This window comes from Spinacia oleracea, chromosome 3, assembly GCF_020520425.1.
Source record: "Spinacia oleracea cultivar Varoflay chromosome 3, BTI_SOV_V1, whole genome shotgun sequence".
Lineage (NCBI taxonomy): Eukaryota > Viridiplantae > Streptophyta > Magnoliopsida > Caryophyllales > Amaranthaceae > Spinacia > Spinacia oleracea.
Genome location: NC_079489.1, coordinates 121,705,735 through 121,719,380, shown reverse-complemented (window position 1 = coordinate 121,719,380; position 13,646 = coordinate 121,705,735). Strand labels below are relative to the sequence as shown.

The 13,646-nt window shown below is 36.0% G+C and overlaps 1 long non-coding RNA gene and 1 other non-coding gene across 2 annotated transcripts; one reads left to right on the top strand and one right to left on the bottom strand.

The window, feature by feature from the left end:
• Nucleotides 1-481: 481 nt before the first annotated feature.
• Nucleotides 482-11,138, top strand: LOC130470499 (uncharacterized). Its single transcript, XR_008930969.1, has 4 exons — nt 482-1,367; nt 2,264-2,323; nt 2,839-2,946; nt 10,743-11,138. It is a non-coding gene; the product is annotated as an uncharacterized lncRNA (long non-coding RNA).
• A 797-nt stretch (nt 11,139-11,935) lies between these two features.
• Nucleotides 11,936-12,047, bottom strand: LOC130471208 (small nucleolar RNA snoR99). Its single transcript, XR_008931869.1, has one exon. It is a non-coding gene; the product is annotated as a small nucleolar RNA snoR99 (small nucleolar RNA).
• Nucleotides 12,048-13,646: the final 1,599 nt, after the last annotated feature.

Below are 13,646 nucleotides of genomic sequence, written 5' to 3'. Positions count from 1 at the left end.
ATTGTTCAGGAATAGAAATATTATTGGAAAATATTACCGGAATCAGAAATATTACTGGAAACGGAAATATTGTTCCAATTGGAAACATTGCCGAAAATGGAAATCGGAATCGGAAAATTTACAGGAAACAGAAATATTTTCCAAATTAGAAATATTTCCGAAATCGGAAAACAAATCAGAAACAAGAAGGTCGGCCAAAGCGTCAGCACAAGTCGGCCCAACGATAGCGCTAAGACCAGTGCCCCTCACTACTACATTTTCGACTAAATGAAACGGTCATAAAGAATCTAATGCAACGGTTCGGGTTTAATCGTTGTAATAGGTGCGGCTAACGCAACGGTGCGTTGCAATCCTGCTGCACCGTTGCATTAGGAAGGGATAATGCAACAACCCTTGCAACGGCCTATCATCTGATAAGGCTAATGCATCGGCCATATGAAGTAAATAAAAAAAATCTATAGTTACTACGTCTTTCGTCAGCTTCTCGCACACTCGCACAAATGAACCTTAAACCCAACCTTTCCAAATACTTTCCCCAATTTATTTCAAATGAATAAGGTTTATATGTTCCAAAAGGGAGAGGAAAAGAAGAGGAGAGTGAAACCTTAGCTAATTTACTTTCTCGTGCCTCCATATCTGAACCCCCAATTCAATCTCTCCCATTTGATGAAGTAGCGAGCTGGTTAAGTAATAGGGATCCAGAAATTCGAGCCTCGCCGCCGTTTGAATTCGGTGTGGTGTTGCTTCGGGAAGTGATTCCTTCTTTTTTGGTGTTTTTAGCAGAATTATTCGTTTTGAAAGACCTAGAAAATGTCCACCTTATTTCATATTTGTTTCTTGCCATTTTTTCAAATTTAGGGTTAATCTAATTGTTAGTAATGGTTCACGTAATTAAGGCTTATAGATCGAGGAAGAATTTTGATTTTATTGATAAAAATTTAGGTTTTAATCTAGAAGAGTGATTTGGGTATAAAACAATTAAGTTATGTGTAATCAAATCTTACAATCTTTTACCATAGGAAGAATCTGATTAAAAATAGAGTGAAATTCATTAATTGAAACTGTATAGTTTTAATTTTAGAAGTTTATTCTCGGTCTTCAAGCTGTCTTTCCTATCCTTGAATGGGGAAGAGGTTATAATCTCAAGAAGTTTAGAGGAGACCTCATTTATGGCCTCACTATTGCTAGTCTCTGTATCCCTCGGGTATACAATGAAATTCCATTGTTTTCGGGCCAAAAATCATCTGTGACTCTCTTTATTTTGTTGGTGTAACAGGATATAGGGTATTCTAAACTTGCAAACTTAGATCTGCAATATGGATTATGTAAGCTCTACTGCCACAACTCTAGCTTTTTTAGCAGACAGGGTACGTGTAAATACACGATATTAATTGATTAATTATATACCCTGTTGTTTGGTGTATACTACTACAGACTCTAGCTTTATACCTCCATTAATATATGCTTGCATGGGTAGTTCAAGAGATATCTTCATTGGATTAATTTATAGTTGTTCTTTCTCGATCTTCTACTAGGGACTCTACTTCAGGACGAGATTGATCCTACTAAAAATCATGTAGAATATCGAAGACTTGCATTCATTGTAACATTTTTTGCAGGGATCACCCAAATGACCCTTGTATTTTTCATGTTTGTCATACACTCATCGGAAAATTTGTTGTTTTTTCTCTTTAATTACTAGTGTAGCAACTCACCTTACTTTCATGTCATCAGATTTTAGTTTGTACAATGCAAGAGTATTCACCCACAATGGTAGCTTCACTAAGCATTTCTATCTACTAATCACTACTTCTCGCCAGAATTCTTGATGGCCAAAGATTCTTTTACCACATCTCAAAGTATTAAGATCAAGTATATCTCGTGACAAAGCCAAAATTTTCCAGGAATGACTCGAGAAACTAGTTATAGACTTCAATATTGATTGAAGGCCAGGAAATGCAAACTTCCCTATTTTATGGTTCTTTTACATTTATTATTTCTTCTGCACACAATAATAAAAACACTTCATACGACACAACTTGACTCTTAGGCAATGACAAGCTTTAAAGAGAAAGAAAATTATAAACTTATTGTTAACCAATTTCCTAAATCTAAGCCTCTGACCACCGACACTAACAGCACCTGAATAACCAATGGTTTCTTCTTTCTCATGTTAACATACCAAGTAAACTATCACTAGGTATGATAGCTTTCTTATGTTAAAAAATTATTTTGAACTTAAGGTATATTTCAAATATTGCAGATGTGCTGATCTACAAAAATCGCAAGTTGAATATGATGGGAAAGCATGTGTTGTTGTTAGGTATAATGGTCTCATGGCTCTCTATGACACATTATTCAGTTAGGTTAATATTTAAGTAACTACTCCCTCCATCCCGAAATACTCGACCCGGTTTGACCGGCATAAAGTTTAAGGGACTTGAATTGACTTATTTAATTTAATAGGTAGTAGTTGATAGTGGGGTATTATTTTAATGTAGTTAGTGGGAAATATGTAAAGGGGTGGGGTTGGGGGAGAGTAGGGGTTGAATTTTTAATTATTTTTTGTATAGAGTAGTGGGTAGGTGGGTTAGTAGGGGTGGAGTGAGAAATAATATAATATTGTTAGAATATTTCCATTTTTAGAAACAGGTCAAGTATTAAGGGACGACCCGATAAGGAAAACGGGTCAAGTATTCCGGGACGAAGGGAGTAAGTGTCTACTTATGATTATGGAAGTACCTGCCTCTGTTTGGTCAGTCTTGTTAGCATATATGTTGACTATGTAGTGAATGTTTTGTCAGTTGGACCTGACTGCTGCTCAACTTCTTGTTATAGATACCTACTTTAGGGATCCAAATTTTAGATCACAACTTTCTGAAGCTGAAATCGGTTACTGGATTCAGAAGTGGTACACTGGTACCTGTACTAAATGAAAATGATCCAGTAAGTACCATAAATTCTCTTTATGAGGTACGCAATGTTTATAAACCTAATTTTCATTGATGGTTTTCTTTTCCCCTTCATAACCAGGGTTCTACATTAAATAAGGTAAAACTCGTGACCAAGAAAGCTCAAAACAAGTAATATCATTTGAATACTCACTGAATTCATGGGGGTGGGGGCGGGGGAAGTAGAGCAACTGAATCGTTTGATTTTGCAATCACGAAAGTCTGATATTTTGTAATATTAGATATGTTCAAGGTAAACAGTAAATATATTTTAATTAGCGAGTGGATATGATAAATTATTTAATTAGAAAGTCCAAAGTCAAAGACAGATTGATGGAGATAGTGCATTTTTTGAAGTGATGAACCTGGAGAACTCAGGAAAACACAAGCAATTAGGAAGGTGTTCAAAAGTAAAAGGCAAGAGTAGAAAAGCTTCAGTGGGTGGTGTAATCATACCTAGTGAATATATACAACCATATAAAGATCAAATTGTGAAAGATACTGTAGCAGAAGTACTAAAGATGTTCAAGCAACAACTTCCTCCTGAATCGTTTGCTCGGGTGATGTCATCTTTTCTAGAGAGTCCTAGAGTAACAGATGACCAGGTGCATTATTCATATATCTTTTACTTAAACATTATTCATAATCATTATCCATCAAATGTTACTGTTGAAAGTCAAACCAAATGCCTCTCCTCCGTAGATAGTTTACAACACGTTCGGATTCGCCTTATGTTCAACCAACTAGGATATATTCTATTAGTTCGCGATTTCACTTTTAGTGTTAGGCAAAGGTATTGACTTTATTGTATATTCAAGTAGTTTATAAAATATGTCACCTTAAGGTCATATTAATAGTGCATCGATTATTCTAGAACATCACATATCCCAAGCTTATTAGGATTCAGATACTAGAATTAGGGATGACTTATCAAATTAACAATTATAGTTACATTAGAAATCTAAATCTAATCCTAACATAAATTGGTTACTCATGGCCCAAACAACTTGCAAAGCAAGTTTACTTAGTGCACAAGAAAACGAGGCATGGCCAAGCACGCAACCCACATAGGCACATGACCCATGGGTGTAGCCCATCTTGGTGCGCGCGCAGGCGCTGGCCTGCTCGCTTGAGGGCTGGCGCTGTGCTGCTGTACTGGCCTCGTGGCGCTGGCCCATGGGCGCTGGCCTTAGCGCTAGCGCTGGCCCGACTTGTGCTGGCGCTTTAGCCGGTCTTTGTGTTTCCTATTTGTTTTCCGATTCCGGTAATATTTATGATTTGGAATATATTTCCGTTAATTCCCGTAAATTTTTCGATTCCGACAAATATTTCCATTTTCAACAATATTTCTCATTCGAACAATATTTCAGTTTTCGGTAATATTTCCGATTCTGGTAAAATTTCCTTTCCAATAATATTTCCATTTCTGAACAATATTTTTGTTTTCGTAATATTTCCGATACGAATCATTTTTCCGTTTCCAGCAATATTTTCGTTTCAGACAAATATTTTCTCATTTGCCGTTTGATGGTTTGTTTAGCTCCACTAGTACATAATTAACTTTAGGTAACACTGAAAAACTGTTACATAAAGGAGGTAAAGTGTTTCAATAGATTAGTAACACTTTATGGGTATACATCTGCTCGTGCTACCTATTCTATTAGGTAACACTTTTAATAACACTTTTACTAGTGTTACCAAAAATAATTTTATGTAACACTTTTCTATTCCTATTGTAGCACTTTAAAAGTGTTACTCGTAATATCTTAGGTAACACTTTTTAACCATTAAAATCACTTTTTTATATCATCTTTTTATTTACAGTAACACTTTATTGAATCGTAGGTATCAGTTTTCACCATATAACGTAACACCTTGTTCAGTATTTAGGAACACTTTTCTATTATTAGGTAGCATTACATATTTAACACTTTTTAATATCTATTGTAACATTTGCAAAGTAATGCTTTTCATTAAATATAATAATTTAACAAATATTACAAAATTGGTTCACAAGTAATAATAATAATAATAATAATAATAATAATAATAATATTTATAATAAATAATAAAATTATAATATTTTTTTTGGTAACATAGCGATTTTATTACGAAAAGGTAGTAGACAAAATAAGTTCCAAACAAGGAAACAACAAAAGCAACTAAAGGAAGGGAGCACAGCCCGCTCCCTAACAAATTAGCAAACACAAAGAGCAGCCACAAGAAGGAATCAACCCTTAATAATAATATAAATCCAAAATAGTTATTGCATGCACGAATATGAAAATGTCATTTTGAAGGTTAAACTAATAAACAACTCTTTAATGTGTTTGATGTACGATCTATGAAAATTACATTATTATGTTCAAAATAAAACCAAATGATCATATCCAAAACTAAAATGTATAATCCAAATCTAAATATCTTCTATCTTTTCATCTTCAACTGGTTTCCCTTATGTGTGCATGATTCTCAATGTCAACTTTAATCTTCATTTGCTACCCGATCCAATCCATCATCTTGATGAATGAAATAATGTCCTTGGTCCAAGTATGCATTTAATATTAAGTCTAATAAATGCGGTTCAGTATTAATTAACAAGTTAATAATTCAGTGAGATCAAGTGAACTGTATGCCTAGCTAGAGGCCGCTTCAGTTCAAGTGGAATTAATGATATTAATTCATAGCTTACTCTTAACTGAACCCGTAGGGTCACACAAATAGTACGTAAACGGATCAATAAACATCGGAAAATTAATCGGAAGCGTGTCGTACGAAATAAACATCGGACGAGCTTGCTAGACGCAAGGCCCAGCACGAAGCCAGGCCTGCGCCTAGCAAGCCCATGCGCGCAAGGCAGCACAGCAGCCCGCCAAGGCACACAGGACCAGCCAAGCAGCACGCAAGACCAGGCCCACGAGAAAGGCAAAGCTGGCGCGCCCAAGCAATGGGCCGCAGCGCTGTGGGCCGAGCCTGCTCCGTGCGCGCGCGCGTCCAGCGCCCCTCTGAAGGAAATAGTGCCCTTGGTCCAAGTATGCATATAATATTAAGTCTAATAAATGCGGTTCAGTATTAATTAACAAGTTAATAATTCAGTGAGATCAAGTGAGCTGAATGCCTAGCTAGAGGCCGCTTCAGTTCAAGTGGAATTAATTATATTAATCCACAGCTTACTCTTGACTGAACCCGTAGGGTCACACAAATAGTACATAAACGGATCAAGTATTTAATGGCATTAAATACTCCATCTATGGATATTCAGAATCGACGGATCTTGGTTTCAGTGGGAGCTGAGATCGTCATAAGCAAGAAATGAATACTCCGGAAACGATGATATTGCCGGAAACGGAAATATGGATCGTATCGGAAATATAAATATTATCCAAGTCGTAGATGTTGCCGGAAACGGAAACATGGTACGTATCGGAAAATATTAATGGAAATGGAAATATTGCCGGAATCGAAAATATTGCCGGAAACGGATATATTGTCTGAATCGGAAATATTATCGGAATCGGAAAATAATTCCGGAATCGGAAATGTTAAATATTGTTCGTATCAGAAATGAATTCCGGAATCGGGAAATTAATCGGAAGCGCGTCGTACGAATTAGCATCGGACGAGACTTGCTAGACGAAGGCCCAGCACGAAGCCAGGCCCGCGTCCAGCAAGCCTGCGCGCCACACAAGGCAGCCAAGGCCACGCCAGGCCCAGCAGGCCAAAGCGCGCGCACGAGTGGGCTGCGAGCTGCGCTGCTCGCGTGGGCCGCAAGGCTTGCGTGGGCTGAGCGCTCGCGAGGGTCGTGCTCGTGGGTGTTTGTGTCCGATACAAATCCTAAATCTAAAGGGGTTTGTTCAAAGATTAAATTCCTAATCCTAATAGGATAAAATAGTTAATAAGAGTTTTAATATAATTCTAATTAAGCTAATTAGTATCCTAGTAGGATTCCAATTCCTTTCCATAAACTCTATAAATATAGGCCTAGGGTTACATATTTAACAGAAGATTATTGAAGTATATTCAAGGTAAGATTTTAAGCAAAATCAGCCAAACACTTGCACCCAAATAGCCGAAAATCTAAGAACCTTAAGGGCGATTCTAGTTGGTCAATCTTATGGCGGATCCGGACGTGCTGTGGACTATCTACGGAGGGACGACACTTGGAGTCCTAAAGACGTGTTATTGTTCGGTTCGGGCGCAGCTAGGGAGGGCACGCTACAAAGTGTATGCATCTAAATTATGCTATATGATTATGTGTAAATAATATGTTTCCTGGCATTATGGTTTTTCCGCATGATTTATGTTTATTCATATATATCATAACCTAACACCCTCGTGGGTTGTGCGTGCGTGTGTGCGTTGAGTTCGTGCATACGTCGAATCTTTAAGCAATTAGGATTAGATTAAAGATTAAATTTCCTAAAGCAACTAGAGTTAGTTGTTAAATTAAACATTAACTTATTAGTTTAATTAATGTCTAATTCTAATAGGATTAGATTAATTGAAACCTAGTAGACTTCTAATTCCATTATTCCAACCCTATAAATAGGTGATGGCATTCACAATTTATAATAACCCAATTCAAGTATTCATATAGTTTAAAGGTTAAAACTAAGATAATAATTTGTCACAATTATATTCGAATAACTTAAAACCTTAGGTTGAATTCTAGTTAATTAAATCTAAGGCGGATCCGAACGTGATGTGGACTATCTACGGAGGGACTACACTTGGAGTCCTAAACTTGTTCGGTTCGGGAGCAGCTAGGGAGGGCACGCTACATAAGTATGTATCCTAAATTATGCTAATTGTTATGTTGCAATTAATTTGGATTCCTGGCTTTATGGTTTTTCCGCATGAAATATATATGCTTTATATGTATCATAACCTAACACTTGATCCTATAAGAAGTATAAAATTAGTAAGATCCAACATCCATAATCGTGTAAAGCACAACTAGACAATGCAATACAAGAACTGAAGTTAAGATGAAACAAAGGATGTGCCAAGCGCATGCAGTACATGAATTACAGAAAGAACGATAGTAAGGCCTTTATTAAGAGGGTTTAGAAGGAATTCCAGGCTGCGCAACCATCATCGCAGAAACGAAGACAAACAACAAGAACCAATGAATTGGTAGTACAATTCACATTGGTAGGGAATTTATCAAAGAGTACCTGACTATTACGCGAATTATTAAATTTGTGCTACTAGCTTAATAAATCTACTGCTTAATTCAAAATTAGAAGGTACTAATATTAACATTAATGGGTATCTGATTACATCTCCCAGCTTAACTATCCTTTGCTGCTCCACCTGATCTGTTTCCCTTCTCTCATCATATAATTCTGGTTCCTATGAAAAGACGGACACAACCTGCATAACCAAATTATCTGTTCTAAAAGCTCGAAAAAGAAATACAGAAAACCCCCCTTACTAGAAGCAAAACCCGAGACTAAGCTTTATAGGGTTGAAAAGCAAGAAGAAATTATGACGCTTCAATTTAACAGTGGAGATTTAGACCGATCAGAATTAGTCATATTACGGGCCGGGCCACACCGGTTTTCAATTGTTCTACCAACCAGGCTGCAACCTTAGTCTCAGAATTTGTACTGTCTTAGTAAGAAAAAAAACACTCTCCTTTAGTTAGAAAAAAATAATTTTACAGACTTCATGCTGGTGATTGAGTTCTCTACTAAGGATTGAGGGGGAGGGGGGGGGGGGATTGGTTGGGATGGGAGATAACAGATTAAACAAGCAACACACATCTGTAAACAAAATTAAGAGACCATTGAAATCAAGTAAACACTTTGATGTCAGTGGAACAACAACACACATAATGTGTTATATTCTAAACTTTTTTCGGGACACTAAAATATCACTGCTTCAGTTAAGTCCACACAGAACCCAAAACATGTCCACGCTCAAGATTGCTTCATAAATCAGGTGTAAAGAAGAAAAGATATTTAGTACTCAATCCAATAAGCACCAACTAAAGCTTAAAAGCCTAAAACAAGGTAGAGTTTTTAGCAAAATGTTGGTAAAGAATCTGGGAGATTAAAGGATCGCAGACTGCAGCAACCCCGTAATTTGAACACCTCTCTAAGTGCCCATCCCATATTCTATTCTATGAACTTGGGGACACTAGAATTAATATGAAGAAATCCTGGGTCCAATATGACCACGTTCAGGTACTCTAATAATTTTCATGAGCAGCAGAAAAAGAAAGAAAAGTCCCATGAGCTAACACTTTCCACAATAAACCAAATGAAATCAAGTTAACATTAGAAGAACCACATACGTACAGTAAGCGAAACCAAAAAGTTCCTCGCAGTAAAATGAATCTAAACAAAAAAGTAAATGGAGGGCGTATATCAACTATACGCTCATCAATCATAACAGCTAAAACGATCAAGAATGTAACATATGTAGTTAGCAATTAGCAATAAAAGTGGTCAGCGACAATCAACACCAGTAAGGCAGTGACCAATAAATTGTAGTTCTTCTAAATGAGGGATTTTCTATAGTATTTCATAACTCATAAGGTACTCTACTACTCCGTATAAGTAAGATAGTTATGGAGGGAGTACATAACACATAATACTACTCCTTATCAATGAACAAATTGAGCTGGAGTTGGATCTCTCCCTAAAACGGAAAGCGCAAGGATCATTATGAAACGGAGGTAATTTGTATGTAACTTACCCCTAGTTTTCGGTATTGTGCAATCCTGGTTATGCTAATAAAACCTTAGGAAGCCATGATGCTTGAAAGAGAAAGGACGGTACTAAAATGAATTCCAAAGGAAGCCATGATGGTTGAAAGAGCAAGAGCGGTCTTAAAATGAACTTCAAAACAAGAGTTCCCGAGAATTTTCCAAATGCACCCATAATCAAAACAATCTCTAAGTATGTGACACTTTGAGTTTAGAACGTAGAAATCTGTTAATTTTTCGTGCAAAATCAAGGAGAACGGTTCTTTAGGTAGGAATAATCCAACCAAGATAACAGCTAGAAATTGATTCACCTATAAGCCAAGCATGACTAACAAAAGAGCAATCAAGATTCAAGAGGATAGCCAAGAAATGGGTGTCTTTAACATTACCGCCTTTCGTTGTATAACTAATAATATGAATGGCTAATGGCCTACAAACTGTAAACATGATAACAAGAGAAAGTTCTCCTAACAAATATTCCTCCTCAAACCCAAACCCAAACCCAAACCCTCTAGTTACACCCGAACCTCTCCCTTACCAGCTAATCCAAATATTTGTTCCATTTTTACTTTAATACGAGTAAATGGATTATTAAAATCATCTTCACAGATGCAATGAGATTCAAGCATAAGAAATTCAATAGAGTGAAGAGGCAGTTATAATTCCATTATTTGAGTTGAAGGACTAACGAAATCCTGATGTTAAATACAACACTATCGTTAAAGCCATACCCACCTCACAATATTCTTTATGACAGTTTAACAATCTTAACAAGGAAAGATTGAATTACCCTCATAATGAAAAAGACCCTTGTTTAAATTCAGAAAATTTGGTGTTTGGTGACCTGTGTTACTCAAATTACAGTTCCATATATTTTTTTTCTACCAGAAGGTTTATTTTTCTGCTTGCTTATGTTCCTGTGATTTAGGAAAAAAACTATTTATACTTGTTCTTGTTCGGTTCGGAAGCAAAAAGAGAAAACATGCATCAAATAGTATTTAATCAGAATTATACTAACTGATTATGTCCAATTAATTTTGATTCTGACAATATATAGTTTTTTCGCTTGCAATTAGATTGTTTAATGCGATCATGAGCTAGTTCGGTATGATCCTAGTTAACTTCGAGGAGCCAGTAAAGCCTATGTTTGACCTTTAGTGTCGGACTTGGCCTTTGCAATAGACGTCCACGGTGACAATCGAGCACGTGCCTAATGGCGACTCGGCAGCATTTGGCCAGATTATCCAAGGATCTTCACTGCATGCGCACCCGAATGGGCAACGTTCGCCAGTCTCGATCGGGCAAAAAACTTTTCTTCAGCAGCAGGCGGAAGCTCGACCGACCAGGAGATTATTGAAGCTTGCACGCGCGCTCAATCGGGCAATTGTTGGCCCGATCCAACGACGACTCCCTCTCCCGCATTTCTGACTTAGAAACCACCTTAGATTTTGAGCACATTTACTTTATTTTGTTCTAGTTCATTTATTCAATTTCAATCAAGTGTCGTTCTTCAATTCAATTCAATCCCTTATTTCAATTCTTAATTACATTATGCAATCAATTTACATTCTTTTTTTTTAATCTCAATATTTGTGAATAGTTTATTTCTGGCCAGATTATTTTATTGAGTTTGATTAACATTAAATTATGCTATCAAAGTTATCGTAGACCTTGTTAAGTTTTTGCCGCTGCCTCCAAAACAGATCCTTACTCCCCTATCCCTATTGTTTTAACCTACCAGCCATGGGTGTCGTATCCACCTACACTAATTGAAATTTAGTGCGAATAGTGGTGTTGTCAATCAAAGAAAAGGTCTCAAGGCCACCAATTTGGCACCCGCAAGAGGTCTCTATGACCGGTAAATCAAAGAAAAGGTCCGGAAGAGGTCTCTATGACTAATACCCGCTACCTCAACCACCACCTGCTTAATCATCTACGGCTTTCCGTGTGAAACATCTTCCTCTTAGTACAACGAGAAGCCATACTAAGCGTTTGCAAAATGTCAAGTTCAAACCAATTCAAAATCCTACCTTTCAATCGAAGCAGGGTAATCTAACTAGGGGCTAGCCACTACAAGCCCGTGCATTTTCAAAAAGCCAGATCACATTCTTATGGCTCAATTTCAGAACTTGCCTAGCCACGGTCAATTTCAATCCTATATTATCTAAATCTATTTCAAAATCCAAGCATCAGAAAAGAATTTTAAATTCCAAACATTGAAATTACCAACTCGTAAGAAAATTAGATGATTTAAAGATGAAAAGGAGAAGAATATGTCATCTTGTATGATCAGCAAAAAAATGAATAAAAAGAATCTGCTGACAAAGTGACGGATGACTTTTTATTTTCAATTTAAGGATTTCGTTCCATCCCTACAGCAACTATTCAAAAAAAATTAATTAAAATTAATTAATTAACTTTTAAAATGCTGAAGAGGCAGACGTTTATCCTCGTTCATATTTATTTCTTAAATTTAAATTAATTCTGAAAAAAAAATCAATAATAAAAAAAAAGCAGCAATAGTCTCAACCCCGGCGAAAGGGGAAACTCTCAGGCGGCCACTGCGAATGTTTTGAGAAACAAGCCTTACAATTTATCATCATCAACCCCTTTTCTCTAAATTATTAGATACGGAGTAAAAAAAAATTAAATTAAAATTTTCAAAATCATGACGTAGAAGACGATCGATGAGTAACGAAAAAATGGAGTGCAAATTACAGGAGAAGATGGAGATAAAACGATTGTAAAGACGAACGATGAGAGATGGGGTGACAACTGACAAACGGCACTATATAGGGAGGTTCTTGGAGGAGAGGCTGATAATTAGGGTTTTTAAGGTTTTTGACGGCTGTGATTTGTTGTCTGATTATGGATTTGGAGGATCCGAGGGTTTACTTGCCTTTGGGCCAATACGTTGTTTTTTTATTTTATTTAATGAAGTGGGCTGTATTTGGTAATGTGAGTTGCGGCCCTTGCGAGGTTCGTTATGAAAAAATAGAGCACAATCCAATTTGATTCGAACACAAACATCAAATGGCAGGTTATATGGGTTGGCGAGGGCTGCAAACAATTTGGTCCAAATAAGTTTTAGTTTGTTCGATCTAAGCCGGGATAAAGATTATTAGTTTTCGAGCTTGACATATCTTAGTTTACGAACAAGTTAGTTTGAATTTCGAGCTTGAACAAGCTTAAATCGATTTTGGTAAAATTAACTAGTTTTACCTTACCGACAAAACAAAAAATAATTTTACATCCATTTAATATAATTCAAGTTTTTTCAATCTTTTCTATATGTTAAAAAAAACTATGGCTAGAATTTTTTCCGTGACGAAAATGTTTGATTGTATTAAAAGACATACTCAAACAGTTAATTACTAGATTTTTTAGCTCGTGCGATGCACAGATCCTATTAAATTGTTATTTTAAAATAAAATTCCTATATATACCCAACAGCTATATTTTATACTTCGTATATTATTAGATTAGTTTTTTTTATTTTGGATTCAATTTCATTTTAGATTTATTTTAGATTTATTTTTTGATTTTTGATGAAATTGTATCTGCGTAATATTAATAATTAATAAATAAAAATATCTACGTGGCACCTAATTATTTATCTACATGACACTCGACTTTTTTTAACTAAAAAGTAATTTCAAAATCTTATTTTTCATTGGCCGAAACCTTTAGATTTCCTAAGTGGCTCTCTAACATTGGATTAATGTTTGATTTTGGATTGAATTTTATTTTAGATTAGTATTTGATTTTGGATGAATTTTTATTTATTTATTATTATAGTGTTTGATTAAAACAAAATAAAAGATTGTGAAGTTAAAAATATGCACAAAACCTTTCACAAATATATATTGTTGTGGGAACTTTTACGGTGCTGATGTGGCACGCGCTCCTCGGAGGTATCAAGTATGACTTGGCACGAACTTCTGGCAACCTGCAAAACAAGAATATTCCCGTAGGAATAT